Consider the following 7,282-nt stretch of genomic DNA (forward strand, 5'->3'; position numbering starts at 1 on the left):
TACTGCACCAACAGAGGTAGTTTTCTGTGGCAGTCATTATGGTTATTAAGCTTTAGGTCCAGACTGGATCATTAATTGATGTTTTCCCTTACCAGCTTGCATGCTATCATCTAGAACTCTTGATTATCTCCAAGACCTGAAAGCTAAGACCCTACTGCTGAAAACAGGACATACTTGACTTGGAGCAATGGAGCAGGAATTTACCTGGAAAGATTCTGCCTGAAATTTAGCTCTCGAAGTGCTAGTTGGATATTTTGGGGGGGAACTGAAGAGGAAGAAAACAAAGATATATCACTTTAAAAGTTGGCTGTGTCATTTCTACACTTTTAAAATATTTTGGCATATTGGGTAGAGCTAGAAGAATATATTTATTGCAAATTAGATACTAATCAAAAAGTGGAAATCGTGCCTGCCAAAGGTGTTTCCTTTCCTGCATCACGAATAGACCACCCTGTAATATGGACCACCTGTCTACTACAAAGCCTCAACTTGACTGGATGTGTGGATAATGATCTCATATAGGAATACATAGCTGTGGCTGGGCCAACACTTATGCTATACTCATTTCCCTTGACAGTAACATCTGAGGTGATCGATATGGCTCCCTTTGTATAGGACATTCAGTTTATCTTTGCTTGTCATTCCATCATAATTCCTAAAGGTCAGAAACAAGCTCTCCCTCAAATAATCTGTGACATCAGAAGCAAGCAAATATTTCAATTGATCCATATGATTATCGTTTCAGTTTAAAAGGTGAGGAAAGAACTCAACAGTTGTTATATCTGCAAAGACAAATATTATACTTCAAACTAAAAACTATTTGTAGAAAAATTGCTTTATAACACAGGGAAGAAAATTTGATAAGTGCAAGATTTTCTCCAATGTGACTGAATAAGTTTCAAAATATTTTCTTTACTTTTCTTTCATGAATTTCCTAGACACCCTAGATTTCAGAATCCCTGGTCATCTCTGTGCTTCATATATATTTCCTCCAAAACAATATGCTGTAACAGCATTGATCCACAAAACCTACTTCTTAAACAGTCCTCTTTCATATTTTCTCACTTGTCTGAAACAATAATTCTTAAACTTGAGTATTTGCCATGCACCTGGAAAATTTTTCAAAACACAAAAATTTGAATACCAATTTCTAAGTTTTTTGTTTAGTAAGTGGCTTCAAAACCATCATTTCTAATTTTCAGACAAACTAATGGTTGCAGCAGAAGAAAAACAAATAGAATCCTAAGGTTATTCTGTTCATAATGTGATGCTACCTCAATAAAGTATAAAGTCATAACTTTAGGTCAAAAGGACTAATATGCTTTAACCTACAAATCATGTTTTGCAGGGAGAAGATCAAGAACCATGATGGAGGGGCTGGAGAAATGACTCAGTGGTTAAAAGCATTGACTGCTCTTGCAGAGGACCCAGGTTAAATTCTCAGCACCCACATGGCAGCTAACAAGTCTCCCTAGCTCCAGTTCCAGGATATTTGATACCGTCTTCTGACCTCTGTAGGCATTGCAGGACACGAATACACTTACAAGCATGCAGATGATACACTCATACACATAAAATAAAAATAATGAATAAAATATTATTAAAAAAGAGCTATGAAGGATACAGATACAAAATATTTAATACATATTATATTAGTCTAATATTCCTTCTCTATGTTTTGGGTTTACTGTTGTTCATACCCACATATGTACTGCACATGTGTATAGTGTATACTTAGACTACAACAGTAGCAACATAACAACAAAAATATACACAATAAAAGACATTTTCTTTAGTCTTTAACTAAGATGATCACTAGTAGGCAGAGAGATGTGTCTTTTCTTGAAATTTACTGAACATAAGGTGCTTCATTATTTTCTTTGGGTAAATGTCAGAAATGTCTCTGTCCTCTACACAATGGGATATTATCTTATATATTTGATTTCTGACCTAATAAACAAAACTTGCCTATTAATAATCAGGAAGAAGTTTGGATCTTTGTTGAGCCAAAGAGGTATAAGAATAGAGAGGATGAGGGAAGTCCCGGGAATAAAAGGAGTCCAGGAGCCTTTTTAAAGGAGGTTGTGTTGAGAATGAAATGAAGCAGGAAGAAAGAGAAAAAAAAGTTTTGTACTGTATCAGGTATTCATAGAATTTAGGAACCACTGTGAATGCTAATGAGTCGTTCTAATGGTCCCTCTGTGCCATGTTCTCTGCCAAATGAGATGGTCATAATGGAAAGGTTATGCTTTTGTGCTCTCTCACCTGCAGTTGTACTGCGCAGCATTAACCAGAGGTCTCAGTTGTAAGTAGGCCATCAAATTAGCCAAGTACACTCCACCATTGTACAACAATTGATAATTGAGACATGCCAGGAAGTGAGTAGTGGTCCAACAACCACTATTCAGATTCCAAAAGTATACACTCTGAGAAACTGATGAAATATAGACCATCTGAGATTAGGAAACTCAAATCAAGGTGAGCCTATGAGAAGCAGAAATCACATTTTTAAAAATTTAGTCTCCTGACAGCTTTCTACTGGAGATATTTAGTAGTTACTAAGCAGCAGAAGTACAAAGGTGTGGTGTGGATGCAGTGCTATTGACATAATTCTTCTCATACTTCTTATTAAATATACAATTTAGGTAAAGTGTGTGTTTTAAAATTTTTTATTGTATTTTGAGACTCTCATATATTTGGCTCATATTTAGACTCCCTCAGGTATCTACACCCCACTTACCATACCGTACCTGATTTCATACATATATGTATGTAAATACATATTTTTGTAAAGGCTTGTTGAGTCAAATTTGTGTCCTTAAGTCAAACTTGGGTCTCCAAGTGTCCTCTGAAGTGGGGCCGTCCACTGGAGCTTAGTTACCTTCCCTGAGGACTTTCCCACTCCCAGTAGCTATCAGACTCCAATTTATAGTGCTGTATACTTTTATGAAGATAACACTTAGAGGGCCTCAAAGGATTCCATTAAGAAAAAGGAATAAAAGTTGCATCTACCTTTAATACTCCATAGCAATATGATCTTACTCAGTAGGTCTAAGTTTTCTGAATATTGTTCTTTAAAAAAATCTTGAGAACTATCCACTGACAGGGTTTTACAAAGACAGTCATGAAATATATAATCAGCTAAGTATCTTGGAAGATCAGAATCCTCGATTATGCCAAAGTTTATGCTGTCTTCCTTCTGGCCTCCACATTTTTTTCAAATGCATTGGCTTTTGGTTCCACTTTGTTAGTTTCACTGCTCAGGCAGTAGGTCAGAGTAGTTGAGGCTAATATCTAAATCTATTTGACCTAAGGTCTGGATTATGCAGAAAGATGGTAAAAGTTTTTATTACTTTTCAAGAATCAAGTGATACAGATAGGGTAAGTAAACCGGGGAAGATGGAGTATGGATTGCCTCCATATGTCATTTATAATAATGATATATTCCTTAACCTCAGCTCTCAAAAGTGATATCTTAGAGAATTAGAATAAATCACCCTCTCTCTGAATAATTGGGTACTATTTTTTGTTTTCACACATTAAATGCTACATATTCTATGACTTGCCATCTACATCAGTCTCATAGATTTGAATAATTAACATGAACATTTTTCTCAGGGGAATCACTGAAATTTCATGACCATTTTTTTTGCAGAGGAATCATACAACCCAGTAACAGGCTAGCTGGAACTATATAGTGAGACCCTATGTCAGAGACAGATGAGAGAGATGCAGAGAGAGAGAGAGAGAGAGAGAGAGAGAGAGAGAGAGAGAATTATGAGAAGTAATGAAAAATCATTAATTCTAAATAATAATAATTGATAGTGGTATGTTAGTATCAGATAAGCAGATTCCATAGCAAAAACATGTCAATGTCATCATAATCATGAAATGAGCAGCTCATCTCTAGGGAAATTCATATTCACAATCAGCAATATACATGATCATATTCACAAATCTAGCCAACAAGTACTATGCTACATGAAGATGCCATTAATATAAGTCCAATGTGATAAGTTCATTGCTGCAATCACAATCTGATACTTCAATAGAGCACTACAATAACTGAGAGTGTTGGTGAGGATAAAATCAGAACACTGGAATCATGTATATGAAATCATTTCTATTTGTAGACGGCACAATTACTTATATAGAAAATTTAATTGAGTTATTTGTATATTCTGGATATTAATCCTCTTTTGGATGTGTAGCTGGTGAAGATTTTCTCCCACTAGGTGGGTTGTTTCTTCCTTTCCTTACTTGTTTCTTTTGCTTTGCAGAAACTTTGTGATTTAATAAGGTCCCATTTACTGATTGTTGATCTTAGTGCCTGAGCAGCTGGTATCTGATTTAGAAAGTCCTTTCCTATGCCTATATCATGGAGAGTGCTGCCTATGTTTCCTTCTAGCAGTTTCCAAGTTACAGGTTTTATATTGTGGTTTTTTGATCAATTTGGAGTTGATTTTTGTGCTGGGTGAAGATGAGGGTCAATTTTCATTTTTCTTTAGGTGGAGATCCAGTTTTTCAACACCATTTGTTGAAGAAGCCATCTTTCCTCCATTGTGTGTCCTCAGCACTTTGTTGACTATCAGGTGGCTGAAATGTATGAACTCATATTTGCATCTTCTATTGTGTTCCATTGATCTATATGTCTATTTCTGTGCCAGTACTATGCTGTATTTGTGACTATAGTTCTGTAATATTATCTGATGAGGATTAATATCCAGAATATACAAAGTACTCAAAAAGGAAATAAATAAGATAAACATCCCAATAAAAAGATGGGCAATAGACCTAAACAGAGAGTTATCAAGCAAAGAAATAAAAATAGCTAAGAAGCACCTTAAGAAGTGCACAACATCCTTAGTAATTAAAGAAATGAAAATCAAAACCACTTTAAGATTTCATCTTACCACAGTCAGACTGGCTAAGATCAAGAGAACAAAGATTCCAAATGCTGGAGAGGATGTAGAGAAAGAGGAACACTCATTCACTGCTTATGGGAATGCAAACTCATGCAACCACCATGGAAAGCAGTGTGGAGAACCCTCAAAGAACTAAAAATGAACCTACCATATGATCCAGTGTTACCATTCCTTGGTATTTACCCAAAGGATGCATCATGCAGTAGAGATACTTGTACATCCATATTTGTTGCTGCTCTTGTCACAATAGCTAATCAATGGAAACAACTTAAAAATCTCTCAACTGACAAATGGTTACTGAAACTGTGGTACATCTACTCAATGGAGTTCTACTCAGCAGTAAAAATAGATGAAATTATGAAATTCACAGGAAATGGATGGATCTATAGAGTTTTGGTATATACTAAGTGCAGTAACACAAACAGAAAAGCAAGCAAAATATATTTTTGTTCATTTGTGGATTGTAACACCAATCCCTTGTATGTGAATATATAAATTCTAATGTAATACCAGGAGTCAAGTAAAGGCAAAGGATACATGGAAGTAAAGGAAAAGGAACAACCTGAAAGGGTGATAATATGGAACAGATGTTACCTGAGGGAGGTGGAAAAAGTGAGAGTAATCACAGGGAGGAGAGGAGGGAGGGACATGCAAGGGATCATGGTATGGGAGAGGGAGGGAAGTCAGGAACAGGAAGATGGCAGGAGTTGGGAGTTGTGGGAGGGGGAAAGAATGGGGATAATGAGGGCATTGTGCCTACAAAGGGAGGGAGGAGTGAGACTGGATGGGAAAAAAAAAAAAGAGTAGAGATGAGTGAATCTCAAGGGTTAGGAAATCTAGAGGGGAAAGTGATGCCCTAGAAAGCCTATAAGAAATGTATCTAGAGTGTCTGAACATTAATGCATATGTATACCTAGGAGCTGCTTAGTAGGGAACAACACAGTGCCAGATAAAAGAGACCTCCCTTAGAGTGACAAACGTGCTTTACAGCACTCATCAAAGAAGTTTCTTTTCGCAAAAGATGGAGGCTACTGCAAAATTGCATATTTGATCAGGGGCAGAGAACATACACCTAGGGGATGGACAGTACTAGGTGACACATCTGCAGTTGAATCTCTAAAACTAAGGCTCATGGAACACAGAGGAATAAGGGGTAGAGGGATGGCTAATGCACCCCTCAACTCTCACCAGTGAGGCTTCCATGTACATCAGAGTGTGATACATACAGAAAGCCACAACTGGCCAACTTTAGGAGAATAAGAGACGGTAGAATGTAGAATGGGACTCCTATAAGGAAACTCACCCACCTACAGCTCAGGGACCATTGCAGAAAAGGAGGTGGAAAGATTATAAGAGCCAGGGCTGAGTCATGAACATAAGGAGGTGGAGGCTTCCAGGCCTCTGGAGGCTTACTCATATGTTCCTGTGGCAGTGATGGCATTGAATGCAGGACCCATGTCAGCTCAATTAATCAAAGGCCCAAAGGGAGGTGAGAAATAGGTGTCAGGCCAGCACTAGATTGAGAAGTACTTAAAATTGCTGCTGGGTAGGGAGAGTTTAACTTACATATGACCACTGGATGGGTTGACTAGACTCCAGTGGATGTATTTATACTGAGGACATTTGGTTACAAACACCTGAATGAATAGGATTCAGCATGTATGGCAGAGTGCATAGGGTTTGGTGGGGGTATAGGGGGAGACATGGATGGGGACACGGTCTGGATTTGAGTGGTAAATGTATGAAATTTTGAAAGTTCAATAAAAAGAAGAAAAAATATGTATTATTTAGGGTGAGATGCTCATTCTGGTAACCTCAAATAACTTCATTCTCTTAGTAAATCAATGAAAGCCAAGGAACCAATAAGACAGATGAATAAGAACAAATGTTTTAGGAAGTTGAAAGAAAATTTGGGTGGAATATTTTATGTATATTTTTATTAAACTTTTGTGCTTTTCATGTGAAAAAGAACATTTAATTGAGGTCTGTAAAAATCTAGGAGAAATCATCAGTGAGTTCAAGCTTAAGTTCAACAATAAATAATATAGGAAAACTAACTGCATTTGTATACTAGCAAAGAACAACTGAAAATTAAGATAAAAGTAAAATTTTATGCAATATCAATTTCGGAATATTCAAGTATAAACCTGGAAAACATGAAAAAACAGTATAATAATCAGAGAAATGAGCCAGGCATGGTGGCACATGCCTTTAGTTGGTTTACATAGCGAATTCCTGGCCAGCTAGGGATATAGAAAGAACCCGTCTCAAAAAGACAAAGAGAGAGAGAGAGAGAGAGAGAGAGAGAGAGAGAGAGAGAGAGAGAAAAAAAAAAAAAAGGAGAGAAAGAGAGAAAA

The sequence above is a fragment of the Nannospalax galili genome, unplaced genomic scaffold (genome assembly GCF_000622305.1).
Source record: "Nannospalax galili isolate Female #2095 unplaced genomic scaffold, S.galili_v1.0 scaffold728, whole genome shotgun sequence".
NCBI classification, from domain to species: domain Eukaryota; kingdom Metazoa; phylum Chordata; class Mammalia; order Rodentia; family Spalacidae; genus Nannospalax; species Nannospalax galili.